This window comes from Rana temporaria, chromosome 3 (genome assembly GCF_905171775.1).
Source record: "Rana temporaria chromosome 3, aRanTem1.1, whole genome shotgun sequence".
NCBI lineage: Eukaryota > Metazoa > Chordata > Amphibia > Anura > Ranidae > Rana > Rana temporaria.
Window position 1 is genome coordinate 461,943,083 of NC_053491.1, and position 19,952 is coordinate 461,963,034.

The 19,952-nt window shown below is 43.0% G+C and overlaps 1 protein-coding gene and 1 non-coding gene across 4 annotated transcripts in view; one reads left to right on the forward strand and one right to left on the reverse strand.

The window, feature by feature from the left end:
* Positions 1-19,952, reverse strand: part of GUCY2D (guanylate cyclase 2D, retinal) — a 121,860-nt gene that overhangs the window by 88,229 nt on the left and 13,679 nt on the right. The window lies entirely within an intron of this gene.
* TRNAR-UCU lies at positions 8,154-8,238 on the forward strand. The gene is given in 2 exon segments: positions 8,154-8,190; positions 8,203-8,238. It is a non-coding gene; the product is annotated as a tRNA-Arg (tRNA).

Below are 19,952 nucleotides of genomic sequence, written 5' to 3' on the forward strand. Positions count from 1 at the left end.
TCATGATTGGTGATAAAAGAAAGCAGAAATGAAAGATATGAGGTCTTATTTCTTTAACTGCTTGCCGACAATCCGCCATCATTATACTGCTGCAGGTCCATCGTAGCTGTACGTCAGCCCTTTTAGCGAGGATGGCAGGCACGCACGCCCGCTGCACTGCAGGGTTGTCAATGTGCGTGGCTGGCTGGCTGGCTGGCGTTCGCGATGACCGCCGGCCACAAGTGAGCACGGGCACAAGAGCCAGAACAGGTACTTGTGTGTGTAAACACAAATCCCTGTCCTGTGAGGAGAGGAGAGATAGATTGTGTGTTCCTAGTAGCTAGGAACAACGATCTGTCATCTCCTCTAGCCAGTCCTACCCCCCTACAGTTAGAAAACACAGGAGGGAACACAGTTAACCCCTTGATCGCCCCCTAGTGTTAACCCCTTCCCTGCCAGTGACATTTACACAGTAATCAGTGCTTTTTTATAGCACTGATCCCTGTATAATTGTCAATGCTTCCAAAAATTTGTCAAAAGTGTCCGATCTGTCTGTCATAATGTTCCAGTCCCAATAAAAATAGCTGCAACTCAAAGTCCCTAGGGGTACTTTTCCTTTTCTTCAATAAAAATTGCTGATCACTGCCATTACAAGTAAAAAAAATTATAATAAGAAAAATGCCATAAATCTTTCCCCTATTTTGTAGATGCTATTACTTTTGCGTAAACCAATCAATAGACGCTTATTGCGATTGTCAGTTAAAGTGACGCAGTACCGTATTGCAAATGGCCTGGTCATTGAGCAGCCAAATCTTCCGGAGCTGAAGTGGTTAAACTATTAAAAATTCAATTTATCGTCAGTAAACATAAGTCTTTAGCAAAACTGTTATTATTGGTAACTGTGACATAACTGTGATTAATAGGTTAAAATAAAATAGGCTAAGCACTGTTGCCCATGGAAATCCACTACTGCTGGAATAAAAGCTTTGCTCATACAGGGATAAAACCCAAGAGCTTGGTGTTATTAGCACCACACTGTAACCAACTGAGCTATAAAGCTCAGACTCCTGCATCAAAAGCCAGACAAAGCTGACAGAGGTGTTTCTGGGCTTTAAAATGGTTCTAAAGCCTGAAGGTTTTTTGATTTAATGCATTCTCTGCATTAAAGGCCAAGTTCACCTTTAATCACCATTTCCAGTTCCCCTGTACCAATCAACAGTAGCATTAATGTGCATCTTTTGCAAAAATAAAACAGCTTTCCATTTATTCTACACACACTTACCTCACTGCCTTCATAGTTGTTTAAAAACATTGCTCGATTACTTCTGCCTTACTTCCTGGACAGACTGTAAGTCATGACACATGAGTAGAATAAATGGAAAGCTGTTTTATTTTTGCAAAATAAGTACATTAATCAGGGGTCAAGTCCTGGGGAAAAAAGTGTGGGAACTTCCACCCAAGATCCACTTCCCCACCAAAAAAAAAAATATATATATACGCTCATATACATAATTACTACTTTTTTTTTTTTTGATCCACTGTACCTTAGTAATCCCTTATGTTACTGGCCGCTTCCTGTATATGGATTCATCGGGTAGTGTGCGGGTATTCCGTCACTTCCTCGATGCCGCAATGTCTCCTGGGAGCTTTTGTCATTGTTCCCAGGAGACATTGCGGAGGTCTGCCGCGAGTTATCACAGGATTTAGAAAGAAGCAAGTTCTTTATAAATCCCGCGATAATTCGCGTCATCGAGGAAGTGACGGAATACCCGCACAATACCCGATGAATCCATATACAGGAAGCGGCCAGTAACATAAAGGATTACTAAGATTCGCCTGCCCCTGACAGTAACTCGAGCTGGGCATCGCCGCTTAGTGAAGGATTGGCTCCGGCGGCTCGGCTGCTCTTGGCTGCTCTAGTCCTGCAAAGGGAACTGAGTTCCTGCTGTGAAAAAAGTGCAGGAACTCTGTTCCCACGCGTTCCCGCAGGACTTGAGCCCTGACATTAATGCTATATTGGTACATTGGGGAGCTGGAATTTAGAAAAAAGAAAAAGGTGAACTTAGATTATAAGGTAAATAAACATCTTGCCCCCCCCCCCCCTTTTATACTTGCCTAAGCCCGATTTTGATCCAGCAATGTGCAAAATAGCTGAGGCTCTCTCCATTCTCTCCCTCAACACAGGGCAGATTGATCGAAGCAGGAGCCATTGGCTTTTGTTGATGTCAATAAAATCCTATGATAAGGGAGCAGGGGGTGATGCAGATAGTGGGGCTTGGAAGTGAAAAAAAATACATAAAACCTGAAGCGCTATCAAACCACTGGGTCCTGTGATGTGTTGTGACAAATTAAGTATTGTAAATAGTGGATCAGAACCCAGTGCAACTGCTTGAGCATTGAGGAAAATTTAGCATTGGTAAGAGAAACTAATGAGCAGTGCTCAATGAGCTAAATCCAAACAGTATTGTATGGACAGTAAACTGATACCATAAAATCAATGATTTATTTGAAAATTAAAATGAACAAAGTCATAAAACACAATAATAGTGATAATGAAAAGCTAACGATACAACTATGAGCTCACAAGCTGGAGGGGTTAACTTCATCTATACTATAGTGACCATGATTAATTGAAACTAGACAAAATAAAAACTCATAATATAGATGAAAATAAAAATAATGATAGATTTTTTTTTAATAATAATAAAAATAAAATTAGAATAAAAATTAATCTAAAGATACCAATAATGATGGGAAAAAAAAAATATATATATATATATATATATATATATATATATATATATATATATATATGTATCTATACATATACCCATATATCCTGGGGTCACATTGGTATGTGGCACAAATTGGCCTTAGGCACATGGCGTGTAAAGAGTAATCAATGCAGTGTATTTCCAGTTCTTCATTTAGGCCATTCGGAGAAAGGGATCCAAACATATAAATCCAAAAGGTTTCCCGCGCTGCATAGGAGGAAAAACCTATTGTTCTCAGTAAGTGAGCCCCTGGTGATAGCTTCAATTGCCAACACCTCAAGGCACTTGATGTCACTATTGTGCATCTGGTAAAAATGGCGTGGGATGCTGTGCTTGTCACATTCTTTTTTGGACTTGGAAGTGAGCCCACACGAGTACCCCTTCAGCAAGAGGCTTGCTGGGGGTTACTCAAAAGGAGGGAGGAATCAGGAGTGGCTGCGGGTGACCCAAGAGGGATAGGGGCTGCTCTGTGCAAAACCATCGCAGAGAGCAGGTCACATACCTCCCAACATTTTGAGATGGGAATGAGGGACACCTACCAGCAAACGTATGTAGGCATGGGACACTCCCCCTGCCACACTCCCTTAAAGGAGAATTACCCCCCAAAAAAGGTTAATTAAATCCACAACGGCTTTTTTTTACCATTACATAGTTACATTAATAGTCAGGTTGAAAAAAGACACAAGTCCATCCAGTTCAACCATAAAAAATAAAATAAAAAATATCGTACAATCCCATATACCCAATTCTATACCCACAGTTGATCCAGAGGAAGGCAAAAAAAAACAGCAGAGCACATTCAAATTTGCTACAGCAGGGGAAAAAAATCCTTTATATCGGCTTTTAAAATTTACAAATGCAAGAATTTGGATGAAAGGTTTATCACTGGGAAACACTTTTTGAAAGATAAAAAGTGAATTTTATATACAACTATATAGATCAGACCAAAATGAGGGACAAATGAGGAGGAATGAGGGACAGAGTAACATTGCTCCAAATCAGGGACAGTCCCTCGAAATCAGGGACAGTTGGGAGCTATGAAAGTCAGTATGATATACTTGTTATTAAAAAATAATAATAAATTAGGTTTAGTATCACTTTAAATAATTCTATGAGCAACCCCAGGAGCCATTAAACAAAAGTAGCCAAAACCTTTGGCAAATTGCATGTAATAGATCTTGTGTATCTGCTTCTAGATCAGAAGGTTACAAATCATTCCTGGGTCATGTTGATTTTCATAGTAAGCTGTTTAAAGGGTAACTCCACCTTTGTGGGGGAAAAAAAATAAATTGCAAATAAAAATTGGCGTATAGCACTCACTTTTTTACCCTGAAAATAGAGGGTAAACTGTGCCTGCGTGTTATACGCAGGGGGATGTGCAAAGTTTTTTTCCTGAAACTTCCCTCTTAAAGTTAGGGTGCGTGTTATCCGCCTGTGCATGTTATGCGCCGATAAATACGGTATATATATATATATATACATATATATAGTGTATACAATTGTGACACAAGCCAAATTGTAACTTATTATTGATATTAAAATTATATTTCCTTTTCAATCTGCAGCGTTGTAACTTTCTCTAAAAATCAATGCATAATGACAACCATAGAGTTGTTCCGTACAAAGTGTATAGGGATGAGCTTCGAGTTCGAGTCGAACTCATGTTCGACTCGAACATTGCCTGTTTGCCGAACAGCAAACAATTTCCCATTAAAGTCTATGGGACTCAAACGTTTGAAATCTAAAGTGCTAATTTTAAAGGCTAATATGCAAGTTATTCCCATAAAAAGTGTTTGGGGACCTGGGTCCTGTCCCAGGGGACATCTATGAATTTTTTTTTTTTTTAAACTGCAGTTTTTTCGGGAGTAGTGATTTTAATAATGCTTAAAGTGAAACAATAAAAGTGAAATATTCCTTTAAATTGCATATCTGGGGGAGTGTATAGTATTCCTGTGAAGTAGCGCTTGTTTCCCATGTTTAGAACTGTCCCTGCACAAAGTGTCATTTCTGAAGGAAAAAAAGTAATTTAAAATCAATCGCGGCTATAATGAATTGTCGGCTCCCGGCAATACAGAGAAAAGTCATTCATAAAAATAAAAAAAATGCGTGGGGGTCCCCCCAAATTCAATTACCAGGCCCTTCAGGTCTGGTATGGATATTAAGGGGAACCCCGCGTCAAATTTAAGAAAAAATGACGTGGGGTTCCCCCCAAATATCCATTCCAGACCCTTCAGGTCTGGTATGGATTTTAAGGGGAACCCCACCCCAAAAAATAGAACTTTTTTTTAATAAAGGACTTTCCCAACGGTGTCTGTGTGTGTTTTTTTTTTACAATTGTTACACTTTCTTTGCTAAATGGTAGAGTTACAATATACCCCATTACCAATTCACATTGGGGGGGGTGGGATCTAGGGGTCCCCTTTGTTAAAAGGGTCTTCCAGTTTCCGATAAGCCCCCCGCCCGCAGACACCCACAACCACCGGGCAAGGTTTGTGGGGATGAGTGCCCATCAACATGGAGACATGGTGCTTTGAGGGGCCCACAGACCCCCAAATCATCCTCCCAATGTTAAGGGAATGTGGCCTGGTACGGTTCAGGAGGGGGGGCGCTCTTTCGTCCCCCCTCTTTTTCTGCGGCCTGCAAGGTTGCATGCTCGGATAAAGGGTCTGGTGTGGATTTTTGGGGGGAACTCCACGCCATTTTTTTTTTATTTGGGGTGGAGTTCCCCTTAAAATCCATACCAGACCTAAGGGTCTGGAATGGATATTTGGGGGGAACCCCACATCATTTTTTTTTATTTGACGTGGTTCCCCTTAATATCCATACCAGACCTGAAGAGCCTGGTAATTAAATTTGGGGGGACCCCACGCATTTTTTTTTATGAATGACTTTTCTCTGTATTGCTGGGAGCCGACAATTCATTATAGCCACGAGTGATTTAAAATTACTTTTTTCCTTCAGAAATTAAATTTTGTGCAGGGACAGTTCTAAGCAAAGGAAACAAGCGCTACTTTACATGCATACTATACACCCCCCCACCCCCAGGTACGAAATTTAAAGGAATATTTCAATTTTATTGTTTCACTTTAAGCATTATTAAAATCACTTCTTCCGAAAAAAACGTTCGTTTTTAAAACTTTTTTTGCATTGATACATATCCCCTGGGGCAGGACCCGGGTCCCCAAACACTTTTTAGGACAATAACTTGCATATTAGCCTTGAAAATTTGCACTTTAGATTTCAAACGTTCGAGTCCCATTGACTTTCACAGAGTTCTAAAGTTCACACAAACTTTTGGTCTGTTCGCAGGTTCTGTGTACAGAACACCCTCAGAGATGTCATTTCCTGCTTGTGTGATTGGCTCTCTGATTTTCCCAGAAGTCTGCACTAAGTCTGCAACAATAAATTTCAGTTTTGGTGAGAAGTTCTTTACGTCTAAAGGAATGCTTGCAATGTGTGCACTCGACAGGGGGGGCTGGAGCTCCAGTGGGGGACCTTAAAAGGGGGAAATCGGGGCTGCTCTGTGCAAAGACATTGCACAGAGCAGGTAAGTATAATATGTTGGTTATTTAAAAAAAATAGGTTTACAACCACTTGAAGGTAGTATTGTGTAAGGGACCCGTGTTGAACACCTACACGTTTAGTCAAGAACATAGGTGTGTGCAGCCCATTGCATTAAGTTGTGCACCCTAATGCTCAAAAACACATGCCTTTCTCTGCAGCCTCAGCTGCACTATACAGTGAATGAATAGGAAGTGCCCTGTGCTGTGTGGCTTGCTGTTCTTTCTCAAACTGAAGCATAGTAAGCACAGTTTACTATGCTTCAGTTGTTAATGGACACAGTGAGCGGGTGTGTTCATTTAGAAAAGGAAGGGGCCGATAAATTGCATATTTACTAGCCCCTTCCCCCACTCTCCATCCTGAAACATTCCCTGCAGCAGCTGGGGGAATAAGAGAGGAGGGAAGAAAGCAAAACTGTGGGGAGGAGAGGGGGAAACAAGGGAGGGGGAGGCCTGGGCAGTAGGGGGAATCAGCACCGCACATTTAGCTGGATTCAGTAAGAGTTAGGCCGGCGTATCAGTAGATACGCCGACCTAACTCGGAATTTGCGCTGTCCTAAGTTTAAGTGTATTCTCAAACAGAGATACACTTAAACCTATCTAAGATACGACGGCTTACGCCGTCCTATCTTAGGGTGCAATATTTAGGCTGGCCGCTAGGTGGCGCTCCCATTGTGTTCGGCGTAGAATATGAAAATCACTAGATACGCCTATTCACGAACGTACGTCCGCCCGTCGCAGTAAAGATACGCCGTTTTCTGTAAGAGATAGGCCGCCTAAAGATAAACATGCCCCCTAGGTGGCGTAGCCAATGTTAAGTATGGCCGTCGTTCCCGCATCGAAATTTGAAAATTTTACGTTGTTTGCGTAAGGCGTCCGTGAATAGGGCTGGACGTAATTTACGTCCACGTCGAAACCAATACGTCCGTGCAGCGTACTTAGCCGCAATGCACACTGGGATATGTACAGGGACGGCGCATGCGCCGTTCTTAAAAAAACTCAATCACGTCAGGTCACACGTCATATACATAAAACACGCCCCCCACATTCTCATTTGAATTAGGCGCGCTTACACCGGCCCCTTTGTGAATACAGTTCTTGCCTTGCAAACTTACGGCGGCGTAGTGCAACTATGCGCCTGCCATCCTGAATCCAGCTAATAGTGATTTAGGGTGTGCTCAGGCACACCTGGCACACCCCCTGTGCACGCCTATGGTCAAGAATTTCATTAACAGTGAAGAACACCCAGTAGCCTACCGCAAATGGAATCTGCAGAGAGGAACTATTCAAAGGTGGAAAGGGAGTCTCTGGCCATAAATTGGTACTAGAGTGTCCTTGAGGTATTACCTTTTTGGCAAACGACTCCCATTCTCCTCTACAGTGGAAGGCTCAGAAGGGAGTGAGCAATGCAAGGGTCAGAAAGTGGTTTCTGGCTTTGCAAGGCTATATATTTTATGTAGAACCCAGACCGGGGACCTAGCAAGGGAATGATGATGAAATGCCATGTGTCCTATACGGTATGTGATGGAAAACTATGCTGCTTTCTATAGGTCTGAGCATAGGGAAAGGGTGGGTGAGACACTGACTAGGAGGCTTATGGATGGTGTATATGTTTTAAGTAGGGTTCTCACATACACATGGTGAAGAGTTCTAGTGTGTGTGGCTGATGTGAAGAAAAACACACTTTTTTTGTTTTCTCAGAATCTTGAGTAGGCGTTATTCTGGATCGCGGGCCAGGGATGTGAGAAATTGAGCACATCCCTACTCTCCAATGGCAGCCTTTATTCAAATTTGTTTATTTGCTACTACTTCGGTAGTTCCTCAGGCAAGGTCCATCAAGGGCTCTGTGGCGCAATGGATAGCGCATTGGACTTCTCGCTGGTGTAGCAATTCAAAGGTTGTGGGTTCGAGTCCCACCAGAGTCACTTTTGTTTAGTTGTTGTTCATAGTGACGTCCCTCACTTTTTGTGCTAATGCTATAAAGTAATGGCTTCCAGTCATAGGGAAGCTGTAGTAAAGTAGACTTACAAAACAAACAAGAGGCTCCACCCACACAGTCACATCATTCATTCACAGATGTGAATTACCATCTTCCACCACAGCAGATGGACTTGTAGCGTTAGAGGGCTGCGGGGGGCGCTGATGAGCGCTCTTTTAGTCCACCAACATGTATGTTCTCCAGCTTTTAAACAGAAAGCCCATACAGAAGTATGGGCTGAAAGCTGGAGGACATGACTGTAGGAGCCCACATTATACCCATGATGATCTACTGTTCGCAGGTGCAATGCTTTCCAGGCTCCTGCACGGAAAAATAATAATGTACATTTTTCGCTGCAAAAATATCTGCATTTATTATTTTTTCTGTAAAGGTGAACTTATCCTTTAACTTTAGACCCTAGTAATTCAGGGTTCTCTTGAGTGTCGATCAGGAATATATAGTGCAATTTGTAATATGTTAAAAAAATTACAAATTCAAAAACGGTTTCATTCTTTTTATAAAAAAAACTTTATTTAAAAAAAATGAATACATCATGCACTCATAATGTCCTCATCAACATGGGGATATGGTGCTTTGCCAAGGGGGTCCCACCTGGCAAGTTACGCCCCCCCCCCCCATGTTGAGGGCATGTAGCCTGGTATGGTTCAGAAGCAAAGGGGCATCTGCATGTTCAGATAAGGGTCTTGTGTTAATTTTTTGGGGAGCTTGATAATGATGTTTTGGGGGAACATGCAGAAAGAAAAATTGGCCTGGGGGTTCTTCCATAATTCAGAAAAAGTCTTTGTCTGGTATAAATTTTAAGAGGACCCCATCAAAAAAAAAAAATGCATCTATCCCGAATTCTATATTAGAACCTTAACAAAAAAATCAAGAAGGAAAAACATGAGTTCCCCTAAAATTCCATATCATACCCTTATCCAAGCATGCAACCTGACTGTTGGGCAAAGGGGGAGATAGGCATGCCCCCCCCCCCAAATTAACCATACCAGGCTACAGATCCCTTAACATGGGGGTGCTTTTTGCAAGGGAGGAGAGCCCCCTGGCAAAAAATCTTGTCCCCATGTTGAGGACAAGGCCTCATTACCAACCCTGAACCAGGGCTGGGGAGGCCTACACAATGCTGGATATATAGGAGAGCAAAGGGGCCTACTTTATACAAAAATAGAATAAAACAATCATACCAAATAACAAAACCATAATTATATTAAAATATTATAAAATATATTCACACCCCTTCAAATTTTTCAAATTTTATCATGTTACAACCAAAAACATTAATGTATTTTATTGGAATTTTATGTTATAGACCAACACAAAGTGGAAGGAAAATGATAAATGGTTTTCAATATTTTCTCTGCAATTACAGCTGCAAATCTATTTGGGGATGTCTCTACCAGCTTTGCACATCTAGAGAGTGACATTTTTGCCCATTCTTTTTTGCAAAATAGCTCAAGCTGTCAGATTGAATGTAGCGTGTCTGTGAACAGTAATTTTTGCCACAGATTCTCAATTGGATTTAGGTCTGGACTTTGACTGGACCATTCTAACACCTGAATATGCTTCGATCTAAACCATTCCATTGTAGCTTTGGCTGTATGTCAAGGGTTATTGTCCTGCTGGAAGGTGAACCTCCGCCCCAGTCTCAAGCCTTTTTCAAGGAACTGTAGCTTGGGAAGTAATATTTTGCCGGCCATCATCTGTGACTGCGTGTGTGTGTGCATGCATGACCTCAAAATGACTTTGCGTCATGCATTTTAAAAATATGTCACTATCATTGAGAATGTAAACCAACCCTGTGTATAAAGGACCCCGAGAACCTGAAGTGCCCCAGGCTCGTCAAGCTCTAAATCTGGCCCTAGGTCTGGGGGCAGGGGTCTTATTGCAATCTGAAATTCCCCCTTTAACAATAGGGGATTCCCCATGTGAATGAGCATGGAATACATACCTCTACCCATTCACAAAAAAATAAATAAAGTGTGAATTAAAAAAACTGAGACAGTTCTTTATAAGTTCTGTGGGAAAAAAAAAGACCCACGATGTACATTCACAATACAAAGTGCCCGCTGAAAGAAAAAGTTGACAACCATAACTCCATGACACCACTCAACAAATGAGAGCTTTGTGAGCTGTCATCGAAAGGGGTGGGGATAGTGGTGACATCATTTTTGTCAAATATGATCATGGCCATATTTGGGCAATGTTGTATGTGCTCAAATTTATGCAAGAATGTAACCCCTCTGATCCCCACCCACCCCACCCCTCCTTCTAGGGCAGGTGTCAGGATGCAGAGCGCCAGGAGAACATCTATCCGCTGGTTTCTCCTGAGTAGTATGAACCTGTAAGCGCTCAGCTCTAAGTACTTCTGTGTTCAGAGCTGTTAAACCCTGGCCGCTCTTAGCAAAGAAGAAGCTGATGTAGCACAGTCTGTTCAGTTGGGTTCAGCAGACTGCAAAGGTGACATTAGGAGTCTAATAGAGGTCTAATAGATCGCCTGCCCTCACACAGGGAACTTTTCAGCCACCTTGGTAATAAAATAAAGTTAAATTAAACAATTTACAATAAAAGAAATAAAAACACCCCAATATTTTTTAAAAGCCCCCTGTCCCCCATACAAATGAACACAAACACACACAGAGGCAAGCACTGGATTCACAAAGCACTCGCTCCCACTCGCTCTTAAAGATACGCTGGGTTTCCTCGTAAGCCATCGTAGGTGGAAGTGGGCGTGAGCCATGCTAATGAGGCGTGACCCCATACAAATGATGGGCCAAGTGCCAATGAAGTACTTAAAATGAACGGCGCATGCGCCGTCCCGTGGGCGCATCCCAGTGCGCATGCTCAGAATCACGTCGAAATAACTGCCTAAGATACGTCGAATCACTGCCTACGACGTGAACGTAACCAACGCCTAGTCATATTCACGTACAACGTAAATTACAAAAGATACGATGGCTTGTGTTCCCTGGTCCATACCTTTGCATGAGTTGCGCCTCCTATATGGGGAATAACTTAACGCCAGATGTACGACTTACGCAAACCGTGTATATTATGCGCCGGGCGCAACTATGTTCGTGAATCGGTGTATCTCCCTCATTTGCATATGTGCATAGAAAATCAATGGGAGCGGAAAATGCGCCCAGCGTAAATATGCGCCTACGATACGACGACGTAGGCAAGTTATGTCGGTCGTAGGAAGCCTATTTTTAGGCGTATTTCAGATTGTGGGCACGGCGCACGGATACGACGGCGCATAGTTAAACTTACTCGGCGTATCTCGAGATACATCGGCGTAAGTGCTTTGTGAATCCGGGCCATAATGTTTTGGGATTTTAGGCAAGATTTTATGGAAAAAATGTGTGCACAAAATAAAAATAAATGTCTCTGGCAGCACAAAAAGGGTTAATGCAGTTAAAGATTCTGGTACTAAAACTCCATGTGGATAGCAGTGCCTGTCATGTCATGTGCACTAATGCTGGTAGTTTAGGTAACAAGCTTTGTGAGTTGACAGCTCTTGTGTCTAGGGATCACTTGAGATTACAGAGATGTTGTTCAGGGATTCAACTGAGTGGGAAATAAGTATACCAGAGTGCCTAGCATACAGGAAAGACAGAGGAGGAAAGAGGGGAGGTGGAGGTGGCATTTAGGTCAAGAATAGCAAAAAATTAACATTAATTATGAAAAAGAAGGAACGACTTGAAACCTTTCTGATAGCTGGATTCAAAAAGACGCGCCTAACGTTAGGCAGGCGTAGCGTATCTCATATACGCTACGCCGCCGTAAGTTAGAGAGGCAAGTGCTGTATTCACAAAGCACTTGCGTCCTAAGTTACGGCGGCGTATTGTAAATGTCCCGGCATAAGCGTGCCTAATGCAAAGACTCATTGGTTTCGACGTGAACGTAAATGACGCCCAGCCCCATTCACGGACGGCTTACGCAAACGGCGTAAAAATTTCAAAATTTGACGCGGGTCCGACGTCCATACTTAACATTGGCTGGGCCAGCTTTTTTTTGGACTAACTTTACACCTGAAAACGCCTTACGTGAACGGCGTATCTTTACTGCGACGAGCAAGCGTATGATCATGAATAGGCGTATCTCACTGATTTACGCATTCTAGGCGTAAAACAGCATACACGCCCCTAGCGGCCGGCGTAAATAGTCAGCTAAGATACAACGGCGTAGGAGGTCGTATCTTAGCTACATTTAGGTGTATCTCAATTTGAGAATACACTTAAATGTACGACGGCGCAGATTCAGAGTTACGACGGCGTATCTACTAATACGCCAGGGTAAACCTCTCTAAATCTGGCTATGGGTCTGCGAAGAAGGATCTTCTTTATAGTTGGCCATACACCTTATAATTTAACTTGAATGTTCGTTTGAAACTGAAAGAAGGGTGAAAAACTAAAAACCTTATACAGGTCATTGGTTTAGATCTTGCCATTATTGAGTCAATCCAGGTATGGATATTGTTACATACAGTGCCTTAAAAAAGTATTTATACCCCTTGAAATTTTCCACATTTTGTCATGTTACAACCAAAAACGTAAATGTATTTTATTGGGATTTTATGTGATAGACCAACACAAAGTGGAACATAATTGTGAAGTGGCACATAATAAGTTTTTTACGGTTGTAAAATGGCAAAATGTGGCAAATTTCAAGGGGTATGAATACTTTTTCAAGGCAATGTAGTTACAGTATTTGAGTTTGGAGCAATGTAACTATGCATATACTATACCTGTAGGATTCCCATGGAGGCTGGAAATCACTGTCTTAGGTACCCCTACCCCAGTGATCTCCACTAGCTTCCAGGGTCCTGTCAAGCAGCTGCCATGCTGCACTGTGGACACAGGAGGCAGCTTGCTCGGTACAGGTGTCATACTTTGCATTCTCTCAATCAATGCAAAACGTTCTCTGATTCGATGAGCTGGAGATCACAGTCCCACCTTTCCACCTAGTCTAATGAAAAAATGTAAAGTGTTCTCTGAATGGCACCTGTTCAGAGTGAGTCGCCTCCTGTGTTCCCAATTCAGCAGGGAAGCAATTCGGCACGGGACACAGAAGCAATGCATAATACAGTGACCACAGCTTCCATGGGAATCAGTTAGGTATGATATATGTATAGTTACTATGGCCCAGGTGGGACCAAGGTAACTATGTACAAATATCTATGTCTGGAATTATTTTTTTAAATTTCACCCATACCTGCTACTAGAATTGAATTCCAGACAAATTAAACAGGTTTCAACATTAAAGTGGCGTTCCACCTAAAAATGGAACTTCCACTTTTTTGGAACCCTCCCCCCCTCCGGTGTCACATTTGGCACCTTTCAGGGGGGAGCAGCTACCTGTCTAATACAAGTACCGTATTTATCGGCGTATACCGCGCACTTTTTTGCCCTGAAAATCAGGGCAAAATCGTGGGTGCGCAGTATACGCCGATACCCGCTTTCCCGCGCCGAGTTTTGAATACTGCGCCGACATATACCGAGCACAGTACACTCGGGTAAAGTCGGGCAGTCTCGGCTCCTTCCGCACTCACGTCCTGGACGTACAGGACGTCAGCGCGGGTAGCCGAGCATTGCCGACAATACACGAGTGTACTGCGCTCTGTATATGTCGGCGCAGTATTCAAAACTCTGCGCGGGAAACGAGCGGGGAGGACGCGAGGACGCCGCAGAAGGACGCCGGACCCGCCGAAGAGGACACCGGACCCGCCGCAGAAGGACACCCGAAGCCGCAGAAGGACACCCGAAGCCGCAGAAGGACGCCGGACCCGCCGAAGAGGACACCCGAAGCCGCAAAAGGACGCCGGATCCGACGAGGCCGCCGTTGGACGCTGAGCAAGACACCAAAACTGTAAGTACAAAAAAAACTTTTTTTCCACAGGATTGGGGGCCACTTTAGGGGTGTGCGGTATACGCGGGAGCGCGTTATACCGCGATAAATACGGTATTTTCTCCCACTTCCTGGCATAGATCACAGAGGTGATCCAGCGCCTACTCTGTACCCCCGCTGTCTTCTGGCTGACACACAGGTTCCAGAACAGTGTGGGGACCAGTGAAGACGTGCAGCGCGACTCGTGCACGCGCAGTAGGGAACTGGGAAGTGAAGTCGCAATGCTTCACTTCCTGATTCCCTTACCGAGGATGGCGGTGGCAGCAGCCGATTCTCGAGTGACAGATCGTCTTCATCTGCTGACATCGCGGGCACCCTGGTCAGGTAAGTGTCCATATATTAAAAGTCAGCAGTTTCTGTATTTGTAGCTGCTATCTTTTAATATCTATTTTTTAGTGGGACCTCCGCTTTAATGTACATGCTGGCAGTATGCTGGATGGAATGGTATATACATGTTTTTAGGGTGAACCTCCACTTTAAGGTTGCACATTACAACATGTTCCGTTTTTCTCATATCCTAGACCTGGTACTGACGAATTAGTAATTGATTGTCCTAGGCTGAGGTTGGGGAACTTTTGGTTTCTAGTGATCACCAACATTTTTTATTTGATATTAGAGCATAAACAAAAAGATCAAATAAAAAAAATAAAGTTTCGATTTCAAAAGGAGAAATTTGTCTGCAATGGGTGAAATTAATTAAACGTTGGAGTAAAATAGCCATCCTGAAATCAACTAGATTATTATTATTATTATTACAATATATTGGATTTACATAGAAACCAACAGTTTGCACAGCACTGTACAAAATAAAAGGGTCAGTACAGTAAAGTTACAATCAGTTTTCGCATCTGCAACAAAAAGGATCATCATCTCGGTCTAGAGACATGCCTCTCTTTGATAGAAAACTGGATGACAAAGAGTTATCTTAAACTCAACGGGGCGAAAACAGAACTTCTTCTGTTTCACGCCAGTCGTAAGAATCAACCGGCAACATCCTGGACACCTCCGCCCATTCTGGGCCAAATCATCACCCCTAGCACCAAAGTCAAAAGTTTCGGGGTCATCTTTGACACCTACATGACAATGGATGCACAAATAGGGTCAGTAGTCAGCGGATCTCACCATCTGCTGCGCCTACTACGTAGACTTATTCCATTTATTCCCAAAGAAGACATAGCGGTCATGGTAGGAACAATTGTGAACTCCAGACTGGACTATGCAAATACCCTTTACCGCAGACCACCAAAGTACCAAATCACTCGTCTGCAAGTCGTTCAAAACTCGGCCGCCAGACTAGTGACTGGAAAAAAACCCTGGGAATCAATCTCACCTTCACTGAGAACCCTTCACTGGTTGCCAGTAAAAGACAGAATTGCTTTTAAAGCACTCTGTCTGATACATAGGTGCATCCATGGGAAGGCCCCCCAATATCTATGCGAAAAAATAAAAGCTCACAACCCCAATCGCGTTTTGCGATCCACCAACCAAAATCTGCTCCAGATACCCAAAGCCAAATACAAGTCCAAAGGAGAGCGAAGATTTGCGCTCCAAGGTCCCAGACTATGGAATACTTTACCAACCAGCATTCGGTTGGAGGAGAATCACTTGACCTTTAGAAGAAAGATCAAAACTCATCTCTTTTGATATCAAAGGAGACAGGAACAACGAGCGCCCAGAGGCGATTTAATTTGCATGTGCTGCGCTATATAAGTTCTTCACTCACTCACTCACTCACAATACAATTCAAGACAAGAGGGTTTGTGAGAGATTACAATCTAATAGGAAGGAGCAAGTGATACAAATGGTAGAGGCTGTGAGTGAATAAGTGCATGAAGAAAGGGAAAGGTTGGTTTTTAGGTATGGGCAAAATAGGCTTCCCAGAAGAGATGAGTTTTCAGGGATCGCCTAAAGGAAAACAGTGGGAGATAGCTGGAGAAATCGGGATAGGGGATTTCAGAGGATTGGAAAACTTCAGGGGGTCTTGGGAGGAGTGAAGAGGACAGTTTGTATCATATATTGAGATTAGATTAGTAATGTAGCTGGAGGAAGAGTTGTGGATGGCTTTGTATGTTTTTGATGTGTAGAACCTTTAATTTTATTCAATTGGCCACTGATTGTTTGTCCACCTTACCAACAATGTAGGGTGGCAGCAGCTTTCATGCTAGCCTGAAGGGGGATAGCCTGTGCAGAGGTAGGTCAACAAAGAGGAGGTTGTAATCGTTGACACAAGAAATATCAAAGAAGAGAATAAGTAGCTTGGTGGTGTCATTGGTTAACAAGGGGCAAATTTTGAAAATGTTACTGAGGTGAAGGCGGAAAGAATTGGATAGAGATTGGGATGCAGGTTCATAAGAATAGGTCAGCGCCCAGGATTAGGCCTAGCATCCGGGTGTGAGGGGAGGGACTAATGGTTTTGCAATCAATCTCAATTAAAAAGTTGAGTATGGTGGCAAAGAGGGGAGGAAAAAAATGATGGAAGACGGAGTTTTAAAGACTAGTGTGACATCCATAAAGACATGTCAGTTAGTAAATTAGTGCTGCGGGAAAAGAATAAAGGGGTGAGCTGAGGAGTTTGGAGATAGATATGGGTGTCAGCATAGTAATGGTATTGGAAGCCATGGGAGGCTATCAACTGACTAAGGAAAGAGGTGCAGACAGAGAATGGAAGGGGTCCAAAGACAGAGCCTTGGGGTGCCCTATGGGAAGAGGAAGAGGAGACAAGGAGATAGAGTTGTAGGTGACACTGAAGGAGTGCTTAGATACATAAGAGGAGAACCAGGAAACAGTAGAGTCCTGGGGGAGGTGTTTTTTGAGGAGGAGCAGGTGGTCAATTGTATCAAAGGCAACAGAAAGATAAAATAGTACAAGTGCAGAGTAATATTCATTGGCTTTATCAATCAGCTAGTATGTTGGTCGTGAGTTTTAGAAGGGCAATCTCAGTGAAGTGTTTCGGACAGAAGAAAGACAGTAAGGAATTGAGAAGACTGTTATCAGTCAGGTAGTAGCATGGATAGACGGTTTTAGACTGGGTGTTCCAGATGTTTGGAAGTAAATGGATTCCTCCCCCCCCCCCTCCGGTGTCACATTTGGCACCTTTTAGGGGGGAGCAGATACCTGTGTAATCCAGGTATTTGCTCCCACTTCCGGGCATAGATTGCTGCAGTATCTGTGGCAATCTACACCATGTCCGGCCCCTCCTCTGTCCTCCCCGTTGTCTTTTGGGAGACACACAGGTCCCAGAAGACAGCAGGAACAAGTGAGATCGCGCATGCAGAGTAGGGAACCAGGAGGTGAAGCCGCAAGGTTTAAGGCTTACCTGTAGGTGCTCGAAATATCTCCTAAACCTACACGGTTTAGGAGATATTTACAATAGAGACCTGCGCTGATGTCTACGGCGCATGTGTCTTCATATTCTGACAGCGGGAAGACTTCCTTGCTGTCAGAATATACTGATCAAGCAGCTTTTTTTTCCGACAGAGTGGTAGTATAGAAGTCGACCTGTAGACCGACTTCTTTTCAACCACAGTAACCAAACATAAATGGAAATTCGGCCAGTCCTTGCTGAACCGGACACATTTCGATGCATGTATGGAAAGCTTTAGACCTCATTTAGAACACTGTGTTCAATTCTAAAGACCTCATTACAAATATATATTGATAAGGTAAAACAAGTTCAGAGAAGGGCAACACAAATAGTGAAAGGTCTGAGGGATAAAACATATCTGGACAGACTTCAGAGGGGAGACATTGATAAGTTGAATTATATTAAAGGTGTGGATAAGTTTCAGGAGGGCAGTATTCTCAATATTGAGCTAAGATGAAGAACATGAGACATGACCTCAAACTATTGGTTCAAGACTAACTTTTAACCACTTCCTTACTGGGCACTTAAACCCCTTCCTGACCAGAGGACTTTTTGCGATTCGGCACTGCGTCACTTTAACTGACAATTGCGCGGTCGTGCGACGTGGCTCCCAAACAAAATAAACGTCCTTTTTTCCCCACAAATAGAGATTTCTTTTGGTGGTATTTGATCACCTCTGCGGTTTTTATTTTTTGCGCTATAAACAAAAATAGAGCGACAATTTTGAAAAAAAAAATTTTTTTTTACGTTTTTTTTTTATCCTCAGTCTAGGCTGATACGTATTCTACATATTTTTAGTAAAAAAAAAAAAAAAAAAATCGCAATAAGCGACTGGTTTGCGCAAAAGTTATAGCGCCTACAAAATAAGGGACAGAATTATTTATTTATTTTTTTACTAGAAATGGCGGCGATCTGCGATTTTTATTGGGACTGCGACATTATGGCGGACACATCGGACACTTTTGACACATTTTTGGCGCCATTCACATTTATACTGCAATCAGTGCTATAAATATGCACTAATTACTGTGTACATTTTTTTTTTACTAGAAATGGCGGCGATCTGTGATTTTTATTGGGACTGCGACGTTATGGCGGACACATCGGACACTTTTGACACATTTTTGGCACCATTCACATTTATACTGCAATCAGTGCTATAAATATGCACTAATTACTGTATAAATGTGACTGGCAGGGAAGGGGTTAACACTAGGGGGTGAGGAAGGGGTTAAATGTGTATCCTAATATTAGTGTTCTAACTGTGGGGGAAGGGGGGTGACTGGGGGGGTGACCGATCTGTGTCTCTATGTACAAGGGACACAGATCCGTCTCCTCTCTCCCCTGACAGCACCACTGTCTGCGAGAGCCGGGAATGAGAGATGATCTCATATGTAAACATATGAGATCATCTCTCATTGGCCGCACAGATCGCCTAGGAAACGACCGCTCCGATTGGCCGTTCACGGCGATCTGTGACTGGCTGTGTCCAAGGGACACGGCCAGCACAGCAGTTCCCCGCTGCACACTCAGGAGCGCGCGCGGGGAACGTGCAAAGGGGCGGCCGCAAAAAGACGGCCTGTTAGAGATTGGGAGCCGCGCTGCGGCCGTACAAAGTCGTACGGCCGTCAGCAAGTGGTTAAAAGTATTACTTTACCGAAAGTGACTACATAACTCTGCCTATCCTCCACCCCTCTCTGTCCCTATATAAATGTATACATTAATTTATTTGTCAATAAAACAATGTATTCTGCATTGATTCCAAAGATTCTGCCTGCAGGGAAAAGGCTCTTGGGGGGATGTAAAACTGGTGATATTATCACAGAAAATAAAAACAAATAAGTTGGGACACACTTTAGAGGGGAGAGGGTGGTATGGGGGTACAGTTAAATAATGCTTGGACATACAATTGAAAGAAACCCTTTAAATTTAAAGAGACATACAATTTAAAGAGGCCTTGTCACAGGTAAGAAAGGTTGGGCATTTAGAAGTACACATACCTACAGCAACCTCCCACACATTCATCTACAGCCGAATGTGACATATTCTAACAGGCACATTAACTCATGCCTGTGATGGACACTAGCCAATAACAATGGCAAGATTTGGTACAATCAGAGAGTTGCAAAGCATTGCCTGTTCAATCCGCCTTAAATTTTGCCATGATAGAAAGGTATGACAGTCTACTGCAGATATGTGTAAGCAACTTCACGTATAGCAACTCCATTGCTTTACAAAAGTTCCCAATATCCTATCTACCAGTAAAGGGAGTGTACAAATCTTTCCTGCTGCCCATATTGCTTAATTTGGGTTGTATCATGAGAAATGGTCCCCCATAGTTTGCAATAAGGCCAAAAGCTCTGGGTCACCCACAC